The sequence below is a fragment of the Sinohyriopsis cumingii genome, chromosome 4 (genome assembly GCF_028554795.1).
Source record: "Sinohyriopsis cumingii isolate HCF-2022 chromosome 4, ASM2855479v2, whole genome shotgun sequence".
NCBI classification, from domain to species: domain Eukaryota; kingdom Metazoa; phylum Mollusca; class Bivalvia; order Unionida; family Unionidae; genus Sinohyriopsis; species Sinohyriopsis cumingii.
Window position 1 is genome coordinate 145,092,696 of NC_142964.1, and position 14,118 is coordinate 145,106,813.

The following is a 14,118-nucleotide window of genomic DNA, read 5'->3' on the forward strand; positions in this document are numbered from 1 at the left end:
GCACTTGATCAAGCCTTCGTATTGTCGAATGTTTTTCAGGTCGATGTGTTCCGTCAACAATTTTGGGTGCCCTGCAGGAAAGCGACAATATTTGCACACGTAGGGATACAGCGAACACACGTCCAAGTATTTGATTTCTTCTCCTTTCTCTTCGTCGGCTTGGTACAGCAAACAGGTGGCATTGGTCCTTCCTCCGTACAAACTATCCCTCGGGTTCAAGGGGTGCATGAAATGGTAACTTTCCACGAGGCGTTTAAATTCGGGATCAGTTTTCAAACGGTGATCGTATTCGTGTTCCCACATTTCCACCACTTGGTATCCTTCCTGTTCTAACTTTAGGCGTCGCTGACAAGTGGCCTGGTACAAGTCTTCCATGGTTCGTTGTAAAAACTGATTTTTAGTTCCACGGTCAGGGTAACAGACGGAACATCCGTGAAATAAGCAACCCTTAAACTCGTACACGATCTTGGGGTTTTCTAAGTCCCAGCCATCTACCGAATGCGTTCCGATGGTCTTTTCGCCTCCTCCGTTGCGGGCATGCTGAATCCATTTGTCTTCTTTGTCACACAAGTAATGTAACCAGCGTAGGGCTTTGACCGAGTATTGACGTTTGACATAGTTGGTCGTTTGAGGACTGATGACAGCCACGGTGTTTTCAGGCATGAACCATTGCCGTTACACTAAGGAACACGCTTTGGCAATGGTGCAAGCTTCTTTCAAAGGATCGACCCCTTCGTGTTCCATGAACAGTTCTCGAAATTTTCCACAGCATCGCCGTAAAATATCCACGTCGGAACGACAATACTTTAGCATTTCTTCCTGAAAATCGAAAGGGTCCGAGGCGTGACCCTGGTACCAAGCGTAGATAGCGTCTCGTTGTTCGGTACGCATGTTGTCAGGGTCGTAATAGTGAACCTCAGGCAAATGGGGTAGAACGGCGTGTTGATTGGCTTCGGTATTGAAAAAGTGAGGAAAATACCCTTTAGCCATTTCTGTCATTCCAAACGTTTTAATCATTCGACTCAAAGGCATGGCCAAGTAGCTCATGGAATATTTAAACTGTACTTGTCCCACTTGCATGAAAATGATTTTGGCTCCGTTCAAAGTGACTTTAGGACGCTCGGTGCCATGTTCCGTATAGTATCTCAAAAGAAACTGTCCATCGTATCCGGAGAAATTGTGAGCCATCACCGTGGCATGACGATGACAATCTCCGTAACGTTCGATGTCCTCTTGGCTCCACGTCTTGTCGATGGGGTCTAAGACCCATTGGGCGAAATCGGCTAACGTGTTCGGTCCCCGAAAGATTTTTTCACGCCCTCCGGGAATCTTACTGCATTTAGGGCAATGACTGAAGATAGGTTCCTGAATGCACTTCTCGCACGCTCGATGAGCCACGCAGAAATTAGGAATGTGAATACCGGTCTCTTGCATGCATTCGAAATCAAAAAAGATGAAATTGCCTTTCTTCTTGTGACCGTCCTCTTTCTCTGGTGGGGGTTGGTATTTTTGCACGCAGCATTGGTGTTCCAAGTCCACGATGTGGTGACAAATGTGACATTTTTTCTTTCCTGAACATACTTGTGCCTTGGCATTATTGGTACGTAGACCGTGTCCACACGTAGCGCACAATCTCAGCAGTTGACAAGCACATTTCTGCTGTGAACCTTGCGTCTTCAGATGTTGTTGGTAACAGGTAGGACTGACAAACGTGCGCTGACAAGCTGGACAATGCACTGGTTTTTGCCCTTCGCTCAGACAGGGTGGAGAGGCCAAACATCCTGAGCATTTCGATCCGCAATGTTTGTGTTGCTTTCGATTTTTAAAGCCATAGTCACATTTCTCACAATAATAACCGTATCCCAGGAATCCGGTGATCCTGGTAATGGTATCAAAATGGTCATCGTGATGATAGACGTGAAAGTATTTTCCATCCTTAAAGTCTTTCCCTCGAAACAACAGAGGCCCACGCATTTCTTGAGGGTGCACTTTCAAGGTGTAGAGTGGAGCTAGGATATCTTGCAATTTTTGCATTTCAGGAATGCCGCGGGGTGTGTCTTTGGGCAAGTCGGCTTGTTGCAACAGGAGTTCTGCTTCACTTCGTTGTTTGGCTCGGTCCGATTTTCGAATATTCTCCCAGGCTCTTTTCCATTCTACCGTGTCGTTTTTGTTGGCATAGGTTCGTCCCACCACGATAGCCCTGGCTAAGCACATCTGGTCTTGAGGGTTGTGAATTCGGACGAGACTTGTTTTGGTGCTGCGAAGCTCGTCCACCAATAACATCTTTTTGCGTCCAGTCCCTTGAGGAGGAGAGACGTGGGTCATGTCCAGTGTGGCTTTTCCATCGGTGATGTCAAACTGGTCATTGGATTGTTGTACTTGTTGAATTTTGTCCATGATTTTGGAAGCGGTCAATTCTGCAGGGCTGCTAAACTAGATCCAAACAGGGGATTTCAAGCCGTCGTGTTGTATGGAAAGTCTCAAGCGATCGTCTTCTTTGGGTTGACATTGTCGCTTGAGTGTGGTGAGTAAAGAATCCCACACCCCGGTGATGAACTCTTCGGCTTTCTCCAACGGTACTTCGGACTTGAAATCTTTAAACTTCACCGTGTGTTTGTAAGCCGTGGTTCTGAATTTTCTAGAGGAGCGCTTTTCGGTCTCTCGAATGGAATAGTATTTTTCAGGGTTAACTAAGGGTGGTGAACTTGTTTAGAGGGTTTGGATTCTGGTTCACTCATGTCGTCTTCAAAATCACTGGCATGAATTTGTGCCGAGACTTCAGCTCTGGTACGAGGCGATAGATCACGTTTCTGCCTCTTACTTTCTTCTTCTTTCTTCTCAAATGAATTGGATCGTTTCATCTTGAGTGAAAAACGTCAAATGACTCAAGTTTAAAGACCATGGACTAATTTATAGTCATGGCAGACCAGCGTATATAAAAGGGTGTTTGTCTTGTCCTTTCACTATTCATTTCACTCTCAAACCGAGCACAACGATGGAAGAGACTACCCAAATCGAACGTTTCATCAGAGCTTTGCGAGGGGTCATTAGAAAATTCTCTTCAGACCAGCCTACGGACTACTCTCCTTCCTTTCGAGACAAAAGTGAAGATACTTGCTATATCTGTCAGAAGAAAGGGCATTGGTCTTCAGAGTGTCCAGACCGTGAAAATAGAAATAAAGGGGTTAGGAAAGACAAAAGTCAAGATACCTGTTATTATTGTCAAGAAAAAGGACATTGGTCTCCAGATTGCCCAAAAAAGAAACAAGAGGAGTCAGAATAAAAGAGGGATTCTTCAGAAGAAGAGAGGGATTCTTCAGAGGAAGAAAGCAGCCAGGTAAAGAAAAAAGAAAACAGGAGAAGACAAGAAGAAGGGAAGAAAGTGAGGAGGAAGAGGAGGAAAAGACTGTGACGGTGAAGAAATTCAAAAAACAGAGAGACTAAACAATGAGACAGAAGAAGCGAATGAACGTTTTAAAGTGTTCTGTTGTGAATTGTGAATTGGATTGTAAATATTGATAAAAGAATAAATTAGGTATAAAAGGTAAGTGTCTTTGGGTTTTGATTTTAAAATAAGAACGTACACTCACGCACTCATACACAGACACATACTATAGGGGTAAAATGTTTATTTTTTTTTATTTATTTTTTTTTGAGTTATTGGCAATTGAAAGTTTATCTCTTTTCGAGGAATGTGGGTGGCCCTGAAAAGGGCGTTTGGTTATTGGTGTAGGGGTGAGTTTAAGCAATCAACTTTAACTGCCTTAAGCCTTTGCCACGGCCGAGGCCTACTTCTGGACTGCGTACTGTTGATGATGATGATGATGATTTGGTTGAAATCACTAAGTGTGGTACGGTAGGCTTAGTCACAGGGTTGGCGTGTTTAGCTCGGGAAGGTCGTATTCTCTTCGGTCGTAATAAAGAAGTCTGATACATTTATTTCAGACTTCTTAACTCCGCTAAAATGTCTAACAGTACCGTGACCGTTTGATTTTCACACCCTTGTGTCTTTGCTGCTACTTCTTGTTGTTGTTGTTTTTTTCTTACCTCTTCTTCTTGCTGTTGTTGCTGTAGGAGAAAAGCTTGTTCCGCTTCCTTTTGCTGTTGTATAAATTTCTCCAATTCTTCTTTCTGTCTCTGTCTAAAATTCTCCACGTGCGGTAATGAAGAAGGAGACGAAGGTTCCGGAACAAATTGTTGCGAGGTAAGAAAATCCACAAAATCCCAATTTACCTCTTCTGAAAGTAAGTCCGGGTTGTCTTGGGCGGTCTCCACTGCTGGTGCACCCCAATTGATCGTTTTCTGAGTTTCCGTCATGTTGAATCACTGTCGCATAGATTGACTGCACACAGGCGCTAGCGAATTTATATAGACCACGTGACGTCACAGACTGCTCTCTCGAATTGGATGCGGGCTAACTGAATTTTGTAACGCGTGTTTGGACTGGTGAAAGAACTCAATCCGTTTCAATCCTTCCTGCCCCTATAAATGAGCGCAGTTCACTGCATTGATTCACCTGTTCTCGGCGCCTCAACATGTGGACCGACGTACACTCTTCCACCCTTGTGTCAACGATGATGTTCAGGACGGACATACCCATGTATGTCCGATCCAAATGGACAGTTATCCATAGGACAGACACCAGTCTGTGGATACGTAGGATTTACGTGGAGAGGCAAGGATGCCTGAAAAGAGTGTTAATCTATGGACCTACCATTAGACGAAGCCTAAGACGAAGAAGATGTTGCAGATGCCCTTTATGTTAAGGGCATATTAACATAAACCCAAAGGTCCTTTGCAGGGCCACCCACATTTCTCGAAAATGTCCAGCACCAAAGAAGTGTACATATATTATGTTTTTTTGTATTCCTTGCCATAGGCCGTCTTATTTATAAAATTGAATGTGTAGCACTGAATGGGTTGCCTCTTAAAGAATGTGACTACTGTATAACCATCAGCCTAATTTGCTGTGAATGGAGTGTATGTGATATTTTCTCACATACACGTTTTAAAGTATGTTGTGATAAATTTCATTGTTCAGGCAATAAAAAGGAGAATTAATTACATAAACAATTTGTGTTTATCTTTAGGAACATTTTCGTTGTTAATTCTGAATCTTAGTATAGACCTTTGTCATAAAGTTACATAGTTACAGACTTCGTAAATGCCCAAGCATGTGTTGAAAGAAAATAAAATATATTTCTTCATCTATGCATGCTTTTGAATCGAAACTTTTCACATATTTCAAATTGAATCTCTTAGCCACATACATTAATTGGAAGGAATCTGTTTTGTTCACAAAATAGTTTTGTGGAAACAACACCATTTACTTCTAAAATTCTCTTACGCAAATGTGTAACTTTGACATATCTTTCCATTCTAAGAAGTTTCAAGATTATTTAAGTTCATTACACACACGGAAATTCTTTTTGTTTTTTGGTCTTCTTTGTGCATAGAATATTTGAGTGAAACATTAGTTATGTCAATCATTACACATCTGTGAACAGTATTCTTTCTTTGTAGTTTGTTTTGGTGAGTGTATATCCCCCGTATTGTTTTCATTTTGATGTGGTTCATATTCAATAAAAGTTGCTCTAGATGCGTGTCGTTTGTTATCCTTTTCTTACTCTTCATTTATTCCCTTGCAATATAGGTCATGAAAACACATTGGGATTTCCCTTCTAACATATCTTGATCCTATATTTAGATGATTATACTTTTAGGATCCACAGTAACTCAGTTGGTAAAGCATTGGTCTCCTAATACAAAGCATGTGGGTTTGATACCTGCCAGGCTAACCCATGTTGGGTACCTTAACGTGTCCTCAAGAAAGGCACTTAGCTCTCTTTTCCCTTTTACGATGTAACTAGTAATGTGTTAAAGTGCCGTTAAAACCCACAAAAATAAAACAAATGGAGTCCAATTAGACAACAAACTATTTTCATTTCAATCTAATAAACATAATTACTTTTTAACTATTTCACAATATAATGTAATACATAATTAAAATTTGCTCTAATTTCTCCTCATTAAGTTTGTTAAGAAAGTAATTTACTTTGATATTGGACATATTGTTAAAAGATAATTAGTTTGCCATACATTTGCTTTGATGAGATATTTTGTATTTAAACAAATAGACCAGTGAATTTTGTTTTACAGCTTGTAAATTAATGGCAGAATGCGTTTTTAATACATTGTTAATATGGGGTTTATATGATTAACCTAGGCTGTCATGGATGTACCACAGCTGACAGGAAAAAGGTATGGGAAGTGAAAAACAGAGATAAATTCAATAATTCGTACAAAACGTAAATCTTCATGTAAACACTAATATTTTGGAATTATCTGAGTTCATTGTTGAAGTTTCATTGCTTTTGGTAAATTTAAGCAGTACTATTGTCCATCTTGAGTCATGTGATCGTGTTAGGTAATGTGTGAAAGAGCTAATACACATTAGGACAAGATTACTGATACGGCCCATATTTCAAAATTTTGAGAATTTTGCATATCGATTCATGTGCAACGGTTGCAACCTGGACCGGAACAATATCAGATGTAAACCATAAACGTCTTGCTTACAACATATACAGTTTGATGTTATTCTTATTTGCAAATAATACCAACACATTGATCACTAATGAACCGCGAGAGCGAATGGAACCGGTAGGTATTTGGTTGTTAAGTTCGTCGACGGTTACAGAATGAACGAAAGGACAGCCTCACTAATTTGACAGATAATTTACTACCTACTCGACACCTGATGGAACACTAATAAATGTGTAATCAAGATGCAGCTAAGGAGTCCGATTGCAGGCTATACATTACCAATGATTTAATTTTACATCGACCGAAAGATAGCCAGACTTGAGTATCCTACAGAAAGTTCGATTGATTTACTACATGACAATTGATTAAAATCAATAACTTCGCTTTCAATTTTGTTTCTGTTCTCCGTATTTCAATGAATGCTTCATACTAAAAGTAAAGATCTTTAAATGAATATTTTATAATTATTGAAAAAAGACGTACCTTGTTCTGTGATGGTTTGGTTTCTACTAGCGTTCAAGCTCATTATCGGATCTGTCTCTGACTCACAGTGGCATAAAAAGTCTCCAATATCCAGTTCTACCGATCTAAATGCTCCAATCTTGAAATATGTCTCATAGGTTAACTTTTGACATTTGTGTCTCCAAACCGTTTCCCAGTTTGATTCATAGTGAATTTGCCAACGATTATTAGGTCATACTCTCCAGGATAACATTTTTGATCTAGTTACTCTAGCTCTAGCATGGCAAATTTATAACGGGATGACTTTCTTACACACCCACAATTTCAATTAGTCCTAAACGTATCATCCTGTCATCTAATTGTTTCAGTTTGCTTCTCCTTGATCCACATTTCTGTGTTGGAAATCCTTTTTTGAATACAATTGTGAAAAGTTTGCATCTTTTTATGGATTAGATGATTTGGGAAATAACCTCCATGCCTTTCATGTAAAATGATTTCAAGTTGTATGAATAAAATACTGTCAGCCACAGTATCGTTGAACATCATTTGTTTTCTGTTGTAATATTTGCAATTCGTTCTCTGTTTCATCTCTCTCATAAATGTATGTATATAATCAATTCGTATAATGTTCTCATCAACGCACAATGATTTTCGTTTACAAAACAATAATATAGATTTGCATAATAATATCTTTGCAATATTGTAATACATATCCTATTATGGAAGCACAAACAGTCTGCTAATTCGTGTTCGCTTACTTTAGAAAGATTAATTGTAAGCGATTGAATACATACAAGTTGAATACCACTCGAGTCGGTTAACCTTTCGATATGTTCCTTTTGTAATATGGTATTGTCACTTGATTACAAATATACGAACAAAACGAGTGGAGAATCAATCTTGGTCACATATGGAGTATACAGCTAGTTTACTGTTTTAATTTATCTAAGATTAACTCATTTTCATATAAGAATGCTAATCCATTGTTTAACAGTAAATTCCGTGTGATGAATATGAAGACTGACGAAACAATCAAATCACAAAAAGTGGATCGTTCTTTCTTCAGGCAATGCATTTCTCTTTTCTCATCCGTAATTTAAACTATGAAATTTGATATTTTATTAGATTTATACTTGCATGATAATAATCGTTGTCAGGACGTTTCAAGTTGTTGAGAGTACGCACGTTACGTTTTGCTTGCGATTTGTAACAAAAACGTATTGACAACGTCGGATACTAAATTTGGAATAGAGGAACTATCGTCCAGTATTCGTATCAAAAGGTTTCACGCCTGTAGGTTTGCCAATGTCCAAAATTAAACTCGCCAAACACCTAGGCGGAAATGACTAATTGGAGTTTTGACTTTGTCTGCTACTACTACTACTAACAACAACAACAATAATAACAATAATACCAATATTGATAATAATATATGGTGTCGTGATGGAAATGAAAGGTGCAGGGTAGTGGTGGTAGTAGTGATTGAAGTAGTAGTAGTAGTGTGGGGATGAAATAAAAGTTGCAGGTGGTAGTGGTGGTGGTGATTGAAGTAGTAGTAGTAGTAGCACGTATAATATATTACTTCTTATAATGGTTACCTTAAATGTCCAGCCACTAGCCCACGCTCACCCATTTCCCTAGCTGTCCCCAATCCTATCTAAAATAGCAAGATGACTTGACTGTCGCATACACAATCTCGTTCCGTTGGAAAACCAATTATATTTCAACAACGTATATATCATTATTGCCATATACAAATAAGAGAGAGAGAGAGAGAGAGAACGCAGTGACACTGTTTCAGGGATTGGGCTTGATAATAAACCTCCTAGTTATGAACCTAAAACGTATACACTAGGTACAAGTCTGTGCTTTGAACCAGCATAGCATGTTGTGTGCAGGCATTTGTTCGTTCTGAATACGGTATGTGTGTAGGGTAGGTCATCAAATTATGGGTAAAAAGGAAGTGAACCATATCAGCTAAGTTGTCTGCTGCATATATATCCATGCATTACTAGTTGAATATTAGATAAGCATGTGACGAAATACAAGCAATCGTTCAAATATACGAGCGTTTCTCTGTGCACGTTCACAGGAGAACCGAAAACACTCATTTATGACTGTTATGGACAAGCTTTTATCCGCTATAGCCCGAACGAAGAATATATAAATTTAAAACTGACACTGACTAATCTGGTGTATTTGATAGGTGAGCTTTATGGATAGTGAAGATCTATCTAATTGAAAAAGATCGTGCATTTTTAGCGTGTCTCAAATGTCATCACATGTAGATGCAGAAAACACATAAACATGTCCGGATGAATTTTTTTCTGACAGAATTTACAAATTCTGCAATTAGCATGCTCTTATTCACCTGACGGTTCTATATTTAAGCTTGCCTGGAAGGTTATCACAAAAAGGAGTACACATTTATTTGAACTTCTACCCTAGTATATGTTTGACATTGCAGAGACACATACACTGGTATCCGTTTTACATTGTAAAGACCCATACATTGGTATCCACGTTACATTCCAAAGACACCTACTGTGGTATCCACGTTACATTCCAAAGACACCTACTGTGGTATATATGTTACATTCCAAAGACACATACACTAGCGTCCAAGAACTGTAATGGAAATATACTATATCTTCTTCCACGTAACTGAAATCTACTAAATTAAAGTATTCAGCCCTTTCTTGGAGCAAGTTAGAACGCATCTTTCAAATTCTAAGTTAGGAGAGAGAGAAGCACAGCCTTCCAAACGGTTTACGTTAAACAATATGTTGAAAAATTAATAAAACAGAAGAATTTTTGTTAGTGACTGATGGAACAGCATATAAACTTAGTTAATATTTAGTTAATAGTACCTTCACACAAGTGAAAATTATTTTAAAGTTTGCTCGGCCAGAGAGATGGGTGAAGGAAAATAATTATCTGTTCAAATACTGTCCAAAAATTTCAAACGTATCTTGCAAGCTGTTTTTTAATCCATTCTGGAATGTGCGGATATTTAAATGCAATCCAACTATCAAGTTGGCAGGGTACACATGTAGTGCAGATTCAAATATACTTTATGCATATGCAACTGTGGATTGCATTGGCCCAGGTCTTTTATCAGGAGGATAAGGTTCAACAGCATTTTTAGAAATTACTGGTTGAACAAACAGTATGGACCCTGCCAGTCCACTAACAACAGTCATATAACTGTTTGGATCTGGGTGTTGGTAAATACAGAGGTAATTATGGCAAAGTAATATCAGGCATAAATGTTTGCATTTGGGTGTGGGTAAATACATTGGTAATTATGGCAAAGTCATATCAGACATGACTGTATGTATTTGGGTGTGGGTAAATACACAGGTAATTACATGAGTCATACCAGGCATAACTGTTTGCATTAGGGTTGGGTAGATACATAGGTAATTATGGCAAAGTCATATCAGACATAACTGTTTGTATTTGGGTGTGGGTAAATACACAGGTTATTGCATCAGTCATATCAGGCATAACTGTTTGCATTTTGGGTGTGGATAAATACATAGGTAATTACAGCAATGTCGTATCAGGCATAACTGTTTGCATTTTTGTGTGTGAGTAAATACATAGGTAAATATGGAAAAGTCATATCAGGCATAATTGTTTGCATTTTAGGGTGTAGGTAAATACAGTGGTAATTACAGTAGCTATTTCTTACTGATATGCCTTTTATTAAAGATCAAATGTGCATCACATCAGGGATAAAAGCCATTCATTCAAGGATTTCGAGATGTTAATGGTGGTATTACTGTCATTAATTTAGCCATAATGGCCATGTGACGCTGAAGTCATAAAAATGGATTTTTGCTATAGTTAAACCAACATTAATGTTCTAAAATTATTGTTGTATAGGATGCATCAAAAAGCTGTAACTACAGTGGGATTATTAAACTTGCACTATTGCTGATACTGGAAAAGACTTGGTACTGATATTAGACAGACTATTTATAGAAATATGAAGTGTTGACATTGTGAAGCCAGCTGTTTTCTAGCTACACTATTGAAATAACAGGCAGGGAAATTTCGAGTGGGATACCAATCCTGCATGCTTATAATAACAGACAGGTATGAGCATGCATGCTTATAATACAACACAAGTATAATCCTGCATGCTTATAGTAACACACATTTATAATCCTGCATGCTTATAATAAACTTAGGTATAATCCTGCATTCTTATAATAGCACACGTGTAATCCTGCAAGCTTATAATAACACACATGTATAATCCTGCATGCTTATAATAACACACATGTTTAATACTGCATGCTTATAAAACTCCAAAAGGTATAATCCTGCACCATTAGAACAACACAAAGGTATAATCCTACATGCGTATAATAACAAATTTGTATAATCCTGCATGCTTATAAAAAACACGTGTAATCCTACATGCTTATCATACTCCAAATGTATAATCCTGCATCATTATAACAACACAAGGTATATTCCTGCATGCTTATAATAACAAACAGAATAATAAAGGTATAATCCTGCATATTAATAATAACACAGATATAATCCTACATATTAATAATAACACAGATATAATCCTGCATATTAATAATAACACAGGTATAATCCTGCATATTAATAATAACACAGGTTTAATCCTGCATATTAATAATAACACAGGTTTAATCCTGCATGAATATAAAAACACACTAGTATAGTAATGCATGCTTGCATTAACATAAATTGAGTCATCTGAATTTGTAATAATATTTTTCAATTAACTGAGGTTGAATTCTTATTTTATGTTGCTAGTCTAATTCTTTTTTCTTTAGAGCTAATGCTTTATGCTATATATATATATATATATATATATATATATATATATATATATATATATATATATATATATATATATATATATATATATATATATATATTAATACAAAAAATAAATCAAGTTTGTCAAGTGGTCTATTCGACTTAAATTATCATTACCTCAAAAGGTAGTCACCCAGAGCAAATATTTCATCAAACATTCCCTATTTTGTATCACTGGTTTACAATATATATTGATTCTCACATAATTCTGCAAAAAAGGACACGATTTTGTTCTGCAAATCAAGAGACTACATAACTCACATTTGTATGTTGTATGGTTCTCTTCAGCGCACTTTATCTATTCTATAATACAAAATTGGAATTTGAAGTTAGTTTTAAATTTTACATTTTGTAGGAAGTTCAATATATGTGGATCTACATAGATCTATACTTTGTCTTCTGGATGTATTGACAACAAAATTCCGTGGGCATATTTACAAAAAGACTTCACATTTGTATTTTTTATCTCTGTTTATACTCCAACACTGTATTATCACGGACTCTATATTATCGCAGCAAGCAGGATTTTCCAATTTGATTTTGGACACATGCCTTTTAGTTGTTGTTTACAGATGTAAACCTGTAGCCAGTAAGGATGCAAATATCTTATAGCACAATTTTAATTCATCTAAAATGGCAATATTTTTTATAAGTTCACAATGAAAAAGAATGAACATCGCTTTTTTGTAAAGTGCATGCAATTCCGTTCATCATATACAAAACTTCAGTTTAACCTTCTATACCTGCATTGGCTTTGATTACGAAATATATTCAGCATATCGTCTGATGTTTGATGATTATAGGTCATTTTCTGATGGTGACAAACATGTCCTTACAGACCCATCAGGTGGCCTAGTGTTTAGAGAGTCTCTCTTGGACGTGGGCGGTCGTGTGTTTGAACCATGAACGAGTCATACCAAAGACTTATAAAAATGCTACTAATAGTTGTGTCATTAGGTGCTCAGCATTAAGAGGTTAGTGTTAGGACTGGTTGGCCTGGTGGCAGGATAATGTGACTGGATTAGACACTGTGCTACATGTCTGCAGCATGGTGCCTCAGTGCTAGACATTACTATAAACTGCCACACTGCAGACATCGTAGCGATATGACTGAATAAAAAAGCTACATTAAAAATCTAAATCACACACACGCATCCTTACATGGTTAAGGTTGCAATTTCATTTTATGGTAGCCAATATGGACCACAACTGACAACATGCGGCTTATGATCGTACTTCTCGTATTAAATATGAAAACAACAACAGTTAAACCTTCTTGAAATCAGTAATAGTTCAATAATAACAATAATAATAATAATAATATTAATATTTTATATATTTATATTTGCTTGCCTACATTGCGATTAAAATTCATATAAAGTAAAATAATAATTTATTTTGTAATGTTGTTATTCCTAGATTTCCACCTAATTACATGTGTGTGTTCCATTTGAATTTTTGATGATTGGACCCTTTTGTTTATTGTTGAAATATTCTGCCAGTACAAACATGGACATTCCTTCTCACAGATAAGTTGCAATTCATGATTATTATAATACGTGCGTGTTATAATACCTAAGTTAGGCAAATACTACGATAATAGAGTTGTTCCCTCATGTTACGTTAATCTGGGTCAGCTACCAAATGTTGTTTTAATTACATTTACGCGCTTCGATTGACAAAGACTTTTTTTATAGGTATAGAAAGCGGGAAAGTCATTGAAACTTTACAAATTATAAGTAAGCAGCATTTGTCAAAACAGTTTTAATATGTACCAATAAGAACATCAAGTACCGCGATAATACAGCGTTCAGGACTATTGTATAGTTTTTAAGCGAAAGTCTCTTTCGTATTTGGTATTTGAAGAATAATTTGAATTCATATTCAGTCAACAATAAAAATCTAACGATCGTTCATACATTTAAAGAAAAGAACACTTCAATTAAAAAACAACCAAAAAGAAAAGTATAGTCCACAATGGGCTTCTCGAATTCATCTTACATCATTACAATTCCAGATATCTGCCATGTAAAAATGAAGGAACCATTGAAAATCATTTATCACAAAATATCACATTATAATTACATAGCTCGCTTACAAATGGCATTCATCATCTAAACTAAATAGTAACCTGGTGTCCACACCTGAACAAATATCGCCGACAAGCGTCCCTCTATTGAGCTGCAGACGAATTCAATGTTTCTATTTACAGAATATTAATTTGAGGGAACAAGTTAA